The sequence below is a fragment of the Caretta caretta genome, chromosome 3, assembly GCF_965140235.1.
Source record: "Caretta caretta isolate rCarCar2 chromosome 3, rCarCar1.hap1, whole genome shotgun sequence".
In the NCBI taxonomy this organism is placed as follows: domain Eukaryota; kingdom Metazoa; phylum Chordata; order Testudines; family Cheloniidae; genus Caretta; species Caretta caretta.
This window is the reverse complement of record NC_134208.1, coordinates 59,989,047-60,005,217: the sequence shown is the minus strand read 5'-3', so window position 1 is coordinate 60,005,217 and position 16,171 is coordinate 59,989,047.

Genomic DNA, 16,171 nt, shown 5'->3' with positions numbered 1-16,171 from the left:
TTCCTGTACAGTACCTGGTTTTTGTTATCAGATCCTCTCACAAATCTCTTTTTCTGCACAGCTTTTCCTCCCCTCTCTTCCCCTTTTGCTCATGTTTGTCTTTGCATTTGGCCCCTTGTTATATTTAGCCCTTTTTCCTTCTCTCTTTTCCACTGTCCCCCTTACTGCTGTTTTCAATTCTGTTCGCTTTTCCCCACTTGCTGCTTTGAGTGCTTACTTTTTCTTTTTATAGTTTAGACTTAACTGTACTAATACAAGGTGACGGAACATGCAACTCTACTGCTGATCAATATAAGGTTTTTCTTGATTCATAGATTCCAGGGCCAGAAGGCTCCACTGTGATAATCTAGTCTAACCTCTTGCATAACACAGACCATAAAACTTCCCCCAAAAATTCCTTTTGAACTAGCACAGATATTTTAAAAAACATCCAGTCTTGATTTAAAAACTGTCAGTGATGCAGAATCCACCATGAGCTTTGGCAAATTGTTCCAGTGGTTAATTACCTTCATTGTTAAAAAAATTATGCCTTATTTCCAGTCTAAATTTGTCTTGCTTCAACTTCCAGCCATTGAATTTTGTGATACCTTGCTGTGCTAGATTGAAGAGCCCATTATCAAATATTTGTTTCCCATGTACTTACAGACTCTGATCAAGTCACCCCCTAACTTTTTCTTTGTGGAAATGGAAAAACTCCCACTGAATTCAAGGAAGCCAGGATTTTCCCCCATTATGGCTAAATAGTTACATAGCACATAGCCATGGCTTGAACAAGAAAGGAAAACAACCCCCCTAAACTTTAGAGTAACACATTAGTGTATATATGGGGTGGGGGGTGGGTGTTTCTATTCTAAGAACAAATTCCTGTTCTTAATGGCAAAACTCTCACTGAATACAATGAACTGGGATTTGTCCTTAAGGAGCCAAATGGGATTTTGACCTATGTAAAAACAGCAATATCAGACCTTAGCATTCATGTTCCAGTTCTAAGCACTCTAATGATATGACAAGTGTCTGTATAGTGACAAATATAGTGAATTTGCTGTGCACAACACTAATAGTTTTACTCGGCATTCCCCTAGAATGCCATGAACACTCTGTATTGCTACTAGCAATGCCCTTGTACGTGGCATGGCCGAAAGAAAATTCCGCTGTCCTCCAAAAACCCAGCCAACACATTCTCAGCAGCAGTATCCTGAGGTTATATTCCTTACAATGAAACAATCTGCATAACTTGTCAGTGGTGGCAATAGCAGCTAAAGCCAAACCAGCGCCAAACATTTCAAAAAACTGTCCCAAGTTTTCAAGAAACCTTGAAAGGACATTTTCCTCCCCCGTCTACAGCATTTCTTTCCCAAAGAAGGCCTGTTATAACTGCTCTTGGACGTTTCATGAAGTCAGCTCGAAATATAGTTGTTTTGTGTACACCAATGATTAATAATTTATGATGTTAGGCAGTACATAAGGTCAAACTATCCCAATATTTGGCTAAACAAATGACATTTCAGTAAGTTTAGAGCTCAAGAGCAACTTTTAACTAGAAAACACACACACACACATACACAGAGTAAAGGGGCAATAACTAGTACAACTGACTGCAGTGTTGGAGGAGCCACAGACGCCCTCCCAAATCTGGGAGACGAACAGTGGTTAAGAGGAGGCAGGGAAAAGCAGCTTTAGGCCAGGTTTCTATGGGTATTGACGATGGCTGGGATTTACCTGTTTGGGGGCTGTGAATAAGGGTTTCTAGTGAAAGTGCATCCTCAAAAGCATCACTACTGTGCCATTACAATAAGAAAGTTCATAAAGGAAGGTCACCCAAAGAACTCATCATGTGAGCTGCACCCAGCTTTTGTGTGCACGGTCTTTGATTAATTCCTTTAAAGTTAAGAAAAAGAAAAGGAGTACTTGTGGCACCTTAGAGACTTATAAATTTATTTGAGCAAAAGCTTTCATGAGCTACAGCTCACTTCATCAAACTGCATGCATCAGATGAAGTGAGCTGTAGATCACAAAAGCTTATGCTCAAATAAATTGGTTAGTCTCTAAGATGCCACAAGTACTCCTTTTCTTTTTGCGGATACAGACTAACACGGCTGCTACTCTGAAACCTTTACATTTAGGATAAATCAAAACCCCTTGCTCCAGCCTACAAGGAAATGCCTTTTGAATTCATCCTTAGTAGGATAAATAAGCTCACAGAGATGAAAAATTCCCACAAGATGATATGCCAAAACCTGGGTAAGGACTACATGGTTCATTTTATTGAAATATTCATTTTCTCTGTCCTCATTTAATGAATTCTCATTCACCCATCACCATGCTTTATGGTGTTAGTGTCCAGGCCCTGCTACTGGAAAAGGCTCAGACACAGCAAGAAAGAAGACAGGGTGGACATCTGATTGTTGCCTTCTGGCCACCTGCTGGAGTGGTCTTGGTTGGCTGAGCTGCCTGCCACCCTGAGAGGAAAATTAAGCCCTCAAGAGCAGAAGAAAAATAATAATCTATCTGGCAGCAGGATGTCCCAGGGACAAGGCAGCAGGAGGGAAAGATGTTACTAACAATCTGCCTGTAGTACCTTAAAGTTCATGGACTCCCCATCCAGTCAAGAACAATAGTAAATCCTTTCTTTTTCTCTGAAAGAGGGATGTTATTTAAATGATTATGCAAGTCAGGAGATGTCTCGGGATATAGTTAATAGCTATAAATATTGCTGAGTAGGCTGGAATCTTCTCTATGGACTGTGGCTTGCAAGTTGAGTTGCTGTTGCATCCTTAAGGCTTAGAGTGACCAGATAGCAAGTGTGAAAAATCAGGACAGGGAGTGGTGGGTAATAGGAACCCATATAAAAAAAAGCCACAAATATCAGGACTGTCCCTATAAAATCGAGACATCTAGTCACCCTATTAAGGCTCTGCTACAGTCCTCTTTTTGTGAGGAGGTGTGTGACCCATGTAGTCACAGATCCACTGACTTTGCCCAAGCCTCCCTCCAAACTCTTCTAGCATGCTGGAAAAATGGGAGCTCCCATGGGGGAAAAGTGTAGGGACTGTGGCTAGCAGAATGGTAGGTTCCCTGCATCCTATTTCTTTCATCTCTCATGGCAGCAGAATCACACCATTTATGCTATACTCAGCATTTTTCACACCCGTGGATTAGGGAAGGGACTTGCTCCATTAAGTTTATAAGAGCCCAGCTGCAAACCTTTCAAAATATATTTTCATACTGTGGAGGGAAAAAACACTAAATAACATGAAGAGATGTGAATGATGGATAGATTATTCATAAACTGGAATAATTTGCACACTGTGTGAAGATACATTTCATGGATAGATAGTGACATCAGTACCCAAGAGTATACCTTGACAGAAAAAAGTGCGGGGTTTCATAGCTTGAATGATCAGAAGCAAAAGGAGATCAGCCTGGCTCGTGTTCCTTGCCAGTGGGAAAGGATATAAGCTTTTTGCTGGCCACACAAACCATAATTGGGTAATGGGAGAAAGTACTAAAGAAATTGGACCCAAAGATAAAAATGTAACTTGTTGCTAACAGATTTTTAAAAGAGTTGAATAAACCCATTTGATATTAGAAGTTTTCCCAACATCACAACAGGGTAGGTGAATCTGCACGATGTGCCTTTTAGATGATGGGTACAATCTTTTAACAAAGGTGAGGGAGGAACTTCTGATTAATACAATGTGATCCATAGAGATGTTATTAGTTAGCAAAGTATTTAGCCTCAGAACTTAAATGTTGGCACAATCTGTACTCTGTCCATTAATTAAAGTTGTTGGCAGATAGGGTACTTGCTTTCTTGAAGCCAATGCTCAGACTTTGCGTGCATTTTCTTTAATGGAGTACTTGACGCCTATCACCAAAGGGCTCGGCTACTATGGGTCCATACTATGGGACCATGGAGCAAGTGGGAGCAATTAATTCCAGGGGTGGTATAGCTATGCACCACTTCAAAATCAAAGTTCCAGTTAGCCCTTAGCACTTGTTTATATATATAATATGTGTGTGTTTATATATATATAAACAAGTGCTAAGGGCTAACTGGAGCTTTGATTATGAAGTGGTGCATAGCTATACCACCCCTGGAATTAATTGCTCCCACTTGCTCCATGGGGAAGGAATCTGGGCCACTCCTTTACCAGGCACAGGTCATTTCCTTCCCATTCTTCTGGCCAGATATAATGGCTAGCCAAGGCTCTGATCACTTCACCCTGCTCCCCACTAAACTGCATAGGTAGTGGGAGAGAGAAGAACTGGACTCTCAGCATCTGTACATCCCACCTCACCTGAGCAAAAGGCAAAGATGGTGTGTGAGGTTGGTAACTTAGAGTTAGGCACTACCTGGTTCTAAAAGAGGGAGAAATTTCCACTTGTTAAATATTCCATTTAGTGCTTTTAGAGGGTGGTGGGGTTTTTTTGGGTTTTTTTTGGTATTTTATTTTGGAATTCCTTAAATGGCCATCAGTAGGACTATCCATTTGCCAACTTGAATAACAGATGTGTATGAAATGCGGCACTGATCTTCAAATGGAATATACAGACTTATCTCTCATTAAATTAATGACCCATTACGAAGAATCTAATAGACTCTAATCATATTGTAATATGAAAATGAGAATGAAATGTCACATTGGTAGGTTTGAGGACAGAGAGTGCTGACACTGCACAAGGATAACAATGAAGGTCTCAGTTGCATGCGGGAGAGGGGAATATTATACAGATCCTAGAAAATTAGGAGACTAAATTTACAACAATTGGACTACATAGACTCAACCAGTTTCATTATTTTAAATAACTGTATAAAGGGATTTGCTATATAGATTTTTCAAGCTAGTTTCCAAAGTAATTTGTCACTGGAGTTATAACAGATTTCCCACAACAGGAATAAAGACAAGATGGATTGTACCTGATCATTTTCTACAACAAAACACAAAAGAAAACTGGCCCACAGTTTCAAATAAAGGTTGCTACGGCAAGTTATTCCTGGAAGATATGCAGATAAAGTTGCACACAAGTAACTTGCATGTACAAAATTTACATAATCAGGTGATTGAATTTGGTTTACATTGAGCTAATTTAAGGATCTGATTAAAGATAGTTGTATACTGCCTTTATCACCAGTGCACCAGAATGAGAAGTCATGATTGGAGAATTATGAGTTTCAGATATATCTTTATAATTAAGATACTTTTCTTTGGCATTTAAGCTCAAGAGAAAATACCTCAATAGTTCTGTATTAATTAATAGCACCTCTAGAGACTGATCATTAGCGTGGTATTTTGGTGTTGGTAAAACTGTGATCTGGGTGCAGACCTTTCAACCAAGCCCTGGTTGAGACAGATTTTCTGCACCATGTAGTTACTGTTACTACAGACTTCCTGAAAAAAGGTTTTCTTTAAAATTTTGAAAATCCAGCATGAGAGAGCTGCTTCAGTTTTGTGGCTCTGATCAGTGGGTGTGCGATGGAGTGTCTTGAGTTTAGTCTAATTACATTATTCAGCCTTCCAACTTATTACTTTAAATTCTTAGTTAGAATAAACACGTTTGTTCTTCCTTCTCCACCTTTACATTCGGAGTCACTGTGTTTTTTTTACTCAAAGTAGTGCCAAGAGCAGCCAGAGAGTATTGAATGACATGGCTCAACATCACAGGAAGGGTTTGTCCAAGAGTATCATAAATGCGGTAGTGCATTTTTAATAGACATTAAAGTGTGGCTGGCTTATAAATACAGATACCTAAAGTTGTTAATGGTATCTTCAAGCAGAATATACAAAAACATTGCTCCTTTTTTGATAATGCCACAGGTCAGAGCAATTGCACCTGTATTCACCTACTATAGTCCAACAAGGGCACCCACATCAGACTTCTGGCTGCCAGCCACTGTCACCTCTCTTGGGTGGGAACCAGCATGTCTCTCTCCTCCTGACCGGGGTTTTTCCAGGCAGCACAGTTCCCTGCCTTTACTGTGTCATTCCTACCAGAGACAGGCTGCCTAAATAGGTCAGCATCTGTACTTTGCTTTCACATTAGAGATGGTAAACAACATAATTGTTCATAGTTATAAGGTACTACATGTTTCTTTTTAAAGTGAAAGCATTGCAGAGGAAACATATTAAAAACAATAAAAGAACCTATACACATGCTAATAAGCTTACCAGAGCACATCTCCCACCCCCCAACTCTAGTAGGGGCTCTGGTCACAGTCAGTTCTTCAAACCATACAAAGGGGGTTTCTAAGTTACAAGTTCATAGTAGCTTTAGCTCAGAACAAGCACCCCCATGAATCCATTAGTCTTTCCTTTATACAGCTTGGCATTCAGATTCTAGGAACAGGTAATCGATAGACAATGTCCCCTCGTCAGGGCATAGCTTCAAAAGGCTGGCTGGGCTTTTGCATAACTACAAGTGGGGAATTTGCATTCACCTCTCTCTAGAGATTCCCCAGGCAAACCACGTAATGCTGCGCATCCAAAAGTCCGTTCTGGTCGGGCCTTGTTCCATACAAGTACCCAACACTTTCCAGTGCTCACAATAACACCTAACCGCTGCATTTAGTACAATGTACTCTAAAGGCACAAACTTAATGCAAGGTTTTTCAAGGATATTGCAGAAAATTGCCATATATGTCACAAATATGTCCAAGGTCCCCCTGCAAAATACGGTCATTTGGGGCTCAATGCTAAACCCATTGAAGTCCATAATCAGCAGGGTTCAGGAAAGACAGGATCCATCTTCCTTTTACTATCAGTTATCAGCTACAGCCAGAGACAGGATACTGGACTTCATCCACCTATTATCTGATTCACTGTGGGAAATGTAATGTTGTATAAACATTTGCCAATGAGAACACAGAAAATTATTCTAATGGTAATTCCCAACAACAAGAGTCTTGTAGAAATATGGTCTGATAGCAGCAATAGAAAAGTTTGTTTTGGTGATTCTTAGATAATATGCTACATATACAAGGAGAAAACTCCAATAAGTTACTATGCCAAAGTCCCGAAGGATCAAAAAACTAACCTACAAACCTCCAGATGGTTTATATATCATCACATTCTTGTTCAGGTTTCCATTTTCGGTAAATAGTGAATGAATTGAGGTATGATGTGGTATAAATGTGTTTTTGTCACACTTATATGTATCATCATGTTTTGTCTGACGTGGGATGTCTTTACTTACTTCATCTACTTGGCTTTTGTAATAATAAGGATCACTCCTGCTGCAATAGTTATGAAAGTTCTTATCATAACACCAACAATATATTACGTTTTGTTCCCGTTCAAAATATTCCCAGCTTTTATCAGTTACATCTGATTTGAGTTTGTATATTTTTTCCAGGAGCATCACCGGCACAAAAAGGCTGCAAACGATACACATTTCTAAAGCATCTTGAATCAATTCAGCTTTGGCAGACTAAATTTACAACCGTAATTTCTCATCTTGTTAGTATGTTGACCTGTGGCGTGTTGTCTGACATTCTCCACAATGCTTTGGATTGTGGTCATCCTGCAACATTATTGAGACTAAGGCTATGTCTACAGTGCTCTGTGGTTTGGACTATGGGGGTGTGACTATCTATATGCACTAAAGTGCTGTCCTGTAACGCCCATGTGTGGAAGCTGCAGGCATGAAGTAAAAGATTCCTAGTTCACATTAAAGTAGCCCTGCTTAAAAGGACTACATTAAAGCGAACTAGAAGCCTTTTAGTTCACACTTGCAGTGTCCACACGGGGAAGTTACAGGCAGCGCAGCACTTTGGTGCACACTGCTATTCTCACCCCAGTAGTCCAAATTGCAGGGTAGAGCAGAGAAGCCTTGAGAATCACACTACGGATAAACCCAAGTTACAGCTCCTACAGGAATTCCAGGAGAGTAAGAAAAATAGTGGATTTTGCCTTGATCAAACTTCTTGAAAACTGATCGGAGTTGAATGTTATACAGTTGAATGTTATAAAACTTAAAACTGATCAGTGTTGAATGTGATATGGGCCAGATTTTCAAGAGTCCCAAGCACCCACCAATTGGGCCCAAATGTTGCAAAGACCTTACCTCCCATTCAGGCAACTAAATGAAATGGCAGATTTTCAATAACACTCAGCCCCCAACAGTTCCATCATGTATCTCTGTCTCGTTCCATGTAAACACCCCTACAGTGTCATTTCTCTTTAAACCTTGCTCAAAAAATGCTAACAAATATCATTTGCAATTCATATGTATGAAGTGCTGTTCTCAAAGGCCAAATCAATTTTCATGAGAACATTGAAAGACACTTCTCTGTGAGGACTGCTCTTTCTAAAGACCTACCTTCTAGCCTTCTGGCATTTCTGTTCTAGAGCTGTTAAAAAAATTGCAAGTATTTGTTTTAGAATGGGAAGAAGTGTTTTGTTTTTTTTTTTTTACTCTCCTTGTCCTCAAAAATGACAGAGTCATTTTTGTTCATACTTTCTGTAAGCAGTGTCAGGATGAGCTCCACCCTGACATCTGGTGGTGAGGTGTGGCAAGTTGTGGAAAAGAACTTCAGGGGCCGATCTCATTTGCATAGGCACACCCACCACGCCTAGAATGAGACCATAGCTGCCCAAATGGTCACTTTGGCTGCTGTGGGATCCCCAGTGTCTCTGTTATTGGGGCAGAAAGAATAAATTGTTATTACCCTGATTATGGGAACTGTGCTTGGAACTGTACTGGGCCTTTTGTTATGATGGAGGGATTCACCATCAACTAAGTAGCACTCGCTAGGCAAGGGTCATGGGTTCCAAAACTGTGTGAATAGAGAGAGGCTGGGAACAAGTATTAATACTTGGTGGCATGGGCCCCTTGGTGAGGGCCTTACATGCTAATTGCACTTCCTCCTCTCTCCACTGTGGAATATCAGAGCTAATTTTGATTTCTTTAGAAGTCTAGTTATAGGCTGCTGAGCTCACTTTGGGCTGACAGTGCACCAGCACTGGGGCTCCCCTACTACAAGCTGAATTCACCTAAGAGCTGAAATCACTGAGTGTTGTGTTAAGTAGTGGGGGAGCCTGAACGTATATTGTGGAGCAGTTTGCGGGACGGTTGGTGAAGCAGTTCGATGTGGAGCAGTGTGTGGATGGCAGGAGCTGCTTGTGGGCCGTGGAGCTGAGCGAAGGAGTTCGTGGGGCGGCTGGCGGAGCGGAGCGAAGCAAAGGAGTTCGTGGGGCGGCTGGCGGAGCGGAGCGCAGCTGAGTGAAGGAGTTCGTGGGACGGCTGGCGGAGCGGAGTGCAGCTGAGCGAACGAGTTTGTGGGGCGGCTGGCGGAGCGGAGCGCCGCTATGGAGCTATGGGGCGGTCAGCTTCAGATCATGTAAGGTGCCTCTTACCCCCGTCCCATTTCCACCCAGGTTGGGAGGTAAAGCTCCGCAGATAAACTTTCGAACTCTGGGGCTGCCCTGACCAGGGACAGAGACTTTTGGGGCATTGGACTTTTGGGACTTTGGGTGATTTGGGGTTGCTGGACTCAAGAACCAAAGGAAAAAGGGCATGCCCCAATTTGCCTGGGGTGGGTTTTTTTTTTGCTCACGGGTTGTGTTATGAATCCTGTTGGTGGTGTTTCCCCAACATAATGCCACATTGTTTCTCTCTGTTATTAAAAGGCTTTTGCTACACTCAGACTATGTGCTTGCGAGAGGGGAAGTATTGCCTCTTGGAGGCGCCCAGCGGGGGTGGTATATAGTTGTCCCAGGTCACTGGGTGGGGGCTCGAGCCGGTTTGCATTGTGTTATTGGAATGGATCCCCTAGATATTGAACCCGGCCCTTGTTGCTGCCAACTCTGATGGGCAGAAGGGTTACATTTCTAAAAACCATTCTCCCTTCAATATAGGAATTCCAAAGTTGTGGGGATGATTACACCTCTGCCCATTCCTGGTCTCTCTGAGTGGTCCCCCCTCAGGGGCCAGGCCTCCTGCCTTTACAACTGTCTTGGGATGGAATCACATGATGCCAACTGCTCATTACCGTGAAGGTACAACTGGATTCAGGTGCCAAATTGATCCTCTCTTGGAATCCTTTGACCAGGGCGAGAGTGACTAGCAGTCATCTTAAAGCAAATATGTCTATCAGGAAAATGAAACCATGTATTATATAATAAGTTCAAAACAACAAATAATCTATACCCATTGTTTATTCTAATCTGCTCCTTCAGTAAAAGCTAAGTGAGTTGGGCTTCCCTTTTCCCTACAGGAAAAGAATGGAACTAACTTACATTCTTTTAGAAAGCCAAAGAGCATTTGGGACCCAGTCTGGTCTCCATCTGACTCTCGCTTAGTCTTTTCCCCCGTCTCAAAGGAACTCTCCTTTTTCGAAGCCCCATATTCCCTCTGTGAGTATGAGCCTAATAACAATATATATCAGTGGCTTGTGTTACAAGAGGGCTCAGCTGTGAGGTTTTCCTTTTGCCTCAGACTATTTCCCCCCAATGAGCCAGCCATGCCATTGAAGAGAATACCCCAGTGATAGGTCCTCCCTCATTGCAATCACAGATCTTTTGATGATACCATTCTGTGGGGCAGTGTGCTGAACCTGTCTGCTTCTCCTGACATTCCAACACACCATCTGGGAACTACTATACATAAAACATAAATTGGTGTACAGATTAATATTCACCAACAACAATTCTACATTTGTCACAAAAGAACAAGCCTGGAAAATTTCATCCCGAAAGGTCAAATTTGGAAATTAGGCAATCTTAATTAAAGATGCTAGTAACACTCTAGTAACCCTGGAAATGGTAGAATTATCAATAACAATGCAGAAAAGGCAGAAGTGTTCAACAAATATTTCTATTCTGTATTTGGGAAATTATTATATGTATTATATTTATTACATGATGGTGAAGAAAAATTTCTGCTTCAATAGTAACTCAAGAGGATATTAAACAGCAACTACTAATGTTAGTCATTTTTTAAATCAGTAGGTCTGGATACCATGCATCCAAGAGTTTTAGAAGAGCTGGCCAAGGAGATCATTGTACTATTAATATTGAATTTTTTTACTAACTCTTGGAACACTGTGGAAGTTCCAGAAGACTAGATGTAATATAATGTTGTGCCAATATTCTAACGAGGTAAATGGGATGACCAGATAACTATAGGCCTATCATCCTGAAATAAATTCCTAAATAATGTAATGCCTGATTAATAAAGACTTAAAGGAAAGTAATACAAGGATGGTAATAATTAATGGCAATCAATATAGATTTATGGAAAATTGATTATGAAATTAACTTGATATCTTTTTTGATGAGATTGCAACCTTGGGTGATATATTATACTGAGTCTTCAGTAAGGCATTTGGCTTGGTACCACAAGATAGTTTGATTAAAAAACTAGAACACCACAAAATCAACATGGCACCTATTAACTCAATGGTTCCTAAACTTTTTACTAAGATAACCCACCTTAGTCTTTTTTTGCAACTCATCATTACATATGTACACTCTCTGCCCCAGTACCGCAACCTTAATCCCAGCCCTGTGCAGAGAAGAGGTGCTCAAGGGGATAGACAGGTTATTCAAGAGCCAGGTCCACTGCTCTATGCAGCTGCCTAGCTTGCCTATCGCTAGAGTGGACCTCGGACTGAGCCTAGCGCCCCACTCCACATGTTGTGACCTGGCACACAGGGTTGCAGCACCACTTAGGTTTGGCCTGGCCACCCCTCTGTCATGATGCCTGGGAAACAATTTAGGAAGGATGTTAATAAAGTGAAGAGAATTCAGAGAGAGCCACAAAAATGATTAGTGGACTCCAGTTCAAACAAGAATTAATTCAGGGACATCCTATGATCTGTTTCAGAGGAACAGCCGTGTTAGTCTGTATTCGCAAAAAGAAAAGGAGTACTTGTGGCACCTTAGAGACTAACCAATTTATTTGAGCATGAGCTGTGTTACACAGGAAAAAGACTAGATCAGTGATACTCAGACCTCAGTGGTTCAGGAGCCAAACGAGCAATCAATATTACCCAAAAGAGCCACAGTAGTGTGAATTATTTGTTTCATATACTATTTATATATTTATATTATTCTCATAGCAAAATGATTGACCAAGTCGTTTTTATATATATTTATATTATTCTCATAGAAAAATGACTGATCAACTATTTTACCATAGTAAAAGCATCCTGATTGGTTAATAACTTAGCCTGGTTAATAATTAAATCACACAATGTTTTCAAATCATGAGTTGCAAAGAGCTGCAGGAGACACATTAAAGAGCCTCTTGCGGCTCCCGAGTATCACTGGACTAGATGATCACAATGCTCCCTTCTGGCCTTAGAATCTGTGAATCTATAAAATTAGAACTAAGGATATAGATATAGATACTAAGGCCTAAGTAGTCAGGTACTAAAAGATGTTACAAGGAAAAAACATAGGGTGGGATTTTCAAAAGTGTGTAAGAGTGACTGGGACTAACTCCCCTAGGCACCTTGGAAAATCCCACCCCTAATAATTATAATAAAATATAGGGTAGGCACATTTCTCAATGTTCAGTAACTGCTATACGTTTGTCTCAAGGAGGAAGTCATAAAACATCTGTTGTTGAATTGAAATATTTAAAGTCTTGTACAGGTTGTGAAAACTAATTATTTTAATTAAAGACTGGAATAATGAAAGTAATTATGTAATTTCTACATGCCACCTTGTCACCCTATTCTTTTTTATGAACTGTAGTTAGCAAAGCCAGGGCTAGTAAAAAGTTCTTTTTTGCTCTGGTTTCTCTCACACTCTTAATGCATTTGAATCTTAATAGATTTTTCCAGCCAATCATGACTTAATGGAAACCAAGAAATGGGACAAATCCTAGTGGAGTTGTCAGACAGCTTACTATAAAGTCATTATTTTTCACTCACTCATCACTCATATAATGTAGTGGAATTATGTACATAAATATATTACAAGCATCTACTGAACATATATATGTACGTATTCACTGTTTGCGTAGGCATTAATTCAGGAGACATTAAGCAGGTCATACCCTTATGGAAAGCATCTGAGCAAACACAATAGAAACTGATATTATTCTAGTCTCCGGCACAATTTTTCATGCTTTTAAACACTTGTTGAGATAAGGCATGGAGATGTTATTAGCAATATATGATCTTTTCCCAATTTTGATGTCTTTCCAATCTAGTCAGCCCCCGCAGCTCCCACTGCAAATTCATTTCAAAGAAATGGTAAGTGACCTCTATTAATGCACTATTATGACATGAGTCATCTAATTTGAATGCTGTTACTTGCTTTATCTTCTTATCAGAGCACTTAAAAGAAGGGTTAGTCTTTAGAGGTGAATCCTCAGAAAAGATAATCAAGACAGTGTTACACAAATGAATTGGTACTAAATATAGCCTACTAGTCCTGAGTAAGGGTAGAGGCCTATGCAGCTGATGTACCTAGAAAGATTCTGCTCCAGCCAGCAGGTATCAGGTGGGGTTCTATGGAGTAAGAGTCACTCCTTATTCTGGATCTTTAGGATCTCAATGCCTATATTCCTATTTAGAACTGAAATATGCATGCTGACTCAGAGGTCAAGTTCAGCCATGGTATAAGCTGCTGCAGTTCCAAGCTGGTTTCAGGGCTGAATCTGGCCCAGAGTGTGTATCCAGCTGAGTTGACTGAAGGAGAATTATGAGATTAGGAGAAAGACCTTGAGTTAGTTAGTTTTCTGGAAATGCCTCTGTAACTGAGCTATTAGGGGAAGATTCTTCCTTACTGGGGTACATGGTGGGGAGAGCATAAAGAAACCCTTCCCCCCAACTTCTATATTTGCATAAGGACACCCTGGGGAGATTTAGTGAAGGAAGGGATTTCCCTTTAAAGTACTATATATTGGCAATAATCTTGTTTTTTCCCTACCGCTCAATGGACCATAAAGCTGGGTTTATCTATTGGGATCAGATGAGTGTATCCCATTTGATCAATTTATTTGGATTTAGGGAGTCAGGTGCTGAAGGATCTTTCTATCTTTATTTGTCCTTCCTCGTCATTATGGTTGAGTGAAATCAATGGAGTACAGTTCCGTTCTGTTACCTGGAGAGGAGCAATGCTGGTAGATAACGTTGGGGAGATGGACAGCAAAGCTATACAGAATGTAAACATTCTCAGCCAGATGAAAATCTTATGACCCCTGAACAGAGAGGTTTATAGAAAGGAAATTCTGACAATCTTAACTGCAGTAATATGGGAGAAATGAGTGACAACTATGGTAAATAGCTCTTCTTCCTCACAGCATATCATCTTGCAGGGGCAGATCATTGTTCAGCCACAATATACATTGAGATTGGCATTAGCTCTGAAATGTTCCAAGCGGGGAAATGGATTTCAGGGCTGTCAGTAAGACCCTGATTTCTTGCCAGTGTCATGAATAGTACAATAAAGCTTCAAAGAGGCAAGGGAAAAACATCTTTATCTAACTGATCCATCTCAGTTTTGTCACCTCTAGTCCAACTGGCAACAAACACATACACTTGAAGGAAGAAGCGATGTTTAAAACAAACAGACTCTACTAACTTACAGGAGGTTTGTAATAATTCTGTGTCCCTCTCCAGCACATGGGTGTTCAGGCCACGTGCTGAAATGTATTCCGTGCAAGTTGGTTAGGAAGTGCTGTCTGCAGATTTATAATGGATAAGGATATTTTAATTCCCACATTACATTTTTCGCCCAAAGATATTCAAGATGCCAAGTCTAAAGTTAACGATCATTTTGTTTTTAAAGCAGAATGTATTCCATAGCAGGGAATGATCTCTTAGACTCTGATGTCACTGCCTGAGACAAGTTTGTTTTTGCTGCTGAATGTGACTTGGATTTGGTGTTCCCATTCCTTAATGTTCCCCAGTGCCAAGAGATATTGTACATGCCTTTTAGGTTTTGTCTATGTAGAGTCTAGAATGCTGGAGGCATACTATCGTAAAGAAATACAAATGTGATCTTTAATATCAATAGGAATTTTTCTTTTGATCCTTTATTTCTTTTCTTAATCTCTCTGATGCAATGCCATAATCCTTGTTGGCTCAGACATGGTATCAGCGGTTCTAAAATCAGTGCTGCAGCTGCAGCTGGAAAAGCAAGGTTATTCCTGCATTTCCATATGTTTGTGTGCATTTTTTACTTGCATCCCAAGAAGCTTGGGCAGCAATTCAGAATGAGTTTGGGTCTACACTGCACGGTTACCACTGATAATTTTACAGCCTGATTTGATGAGCTATAAGTAAAATACTCCAAGTCTGTGATTTATATGCTATCATGTCCTTTCTCTGTAGCTGAACTTGTGAATAAAATGGAAAATAATAGAGCATGAGTCGGGTGCCATTCCTGCCCCAGATCCTGCCACATCGCCAAACCCAGCAGCAGCATCACAGAAGAAGGAGCCCAGTAAATGTCCCACGGCATTATTCTGTGACAAAGAGGGATTTAAAGGACTAATCTACCTGTGTTCTGTTCTGGTCACTGTATCTCAAAACAAAGTAAGCAGAAAAAGGAGGGTGGTGGTAAAAATGATTAGAGGCAGGGAAAGGCATCTAGAGACTGAAAAGCTTGAGTAAAGTGAAGACTTGTCTCAAGAAAGACAAATATGATGGGACATGACAGAGGTATTTAAAATAACAAATGGTTCACAGAAACTAAGTCTGGGGTCTTATTTCTTCTTTCTTATAATACAAGAGCAAAAGACATTCAGTGAAATTGAAAGGCAGCAAATTTAAAAGAAAGATATACATTGAAAAACAACACACAGTTAACCTGTGGAAGTCACTGTGATAAGATATCACTGAGGCCAAGGATTTAGGATTGGACATTTATACGGATAATGGTAACAATTGCAGATACATTAGATAGGATGAACATTAGTTTAGAAGGGATATAAACCTTGAGACTTCAGATCATAAATTCAGTCACTTTGGGAATGGGTAGGTTATTCCATAATTATTCATTACAGACCTTTTTGCACCTTCCTCTGAAGCATCCACTACTAGCTACTGTCCGACAGGATACTAGACTAGATAAACCTCTGTTTTGAATTGGTACGGCAATTGCTCTCTTCTTAGCTACTTCAAGTGTGATGTGACCCTCCCTTGGTGGTCCATAGGAAGTATCTCATTACCAACACTGGCTCTAAAATGAGAGAACCTTGGTAATGTGCAAAG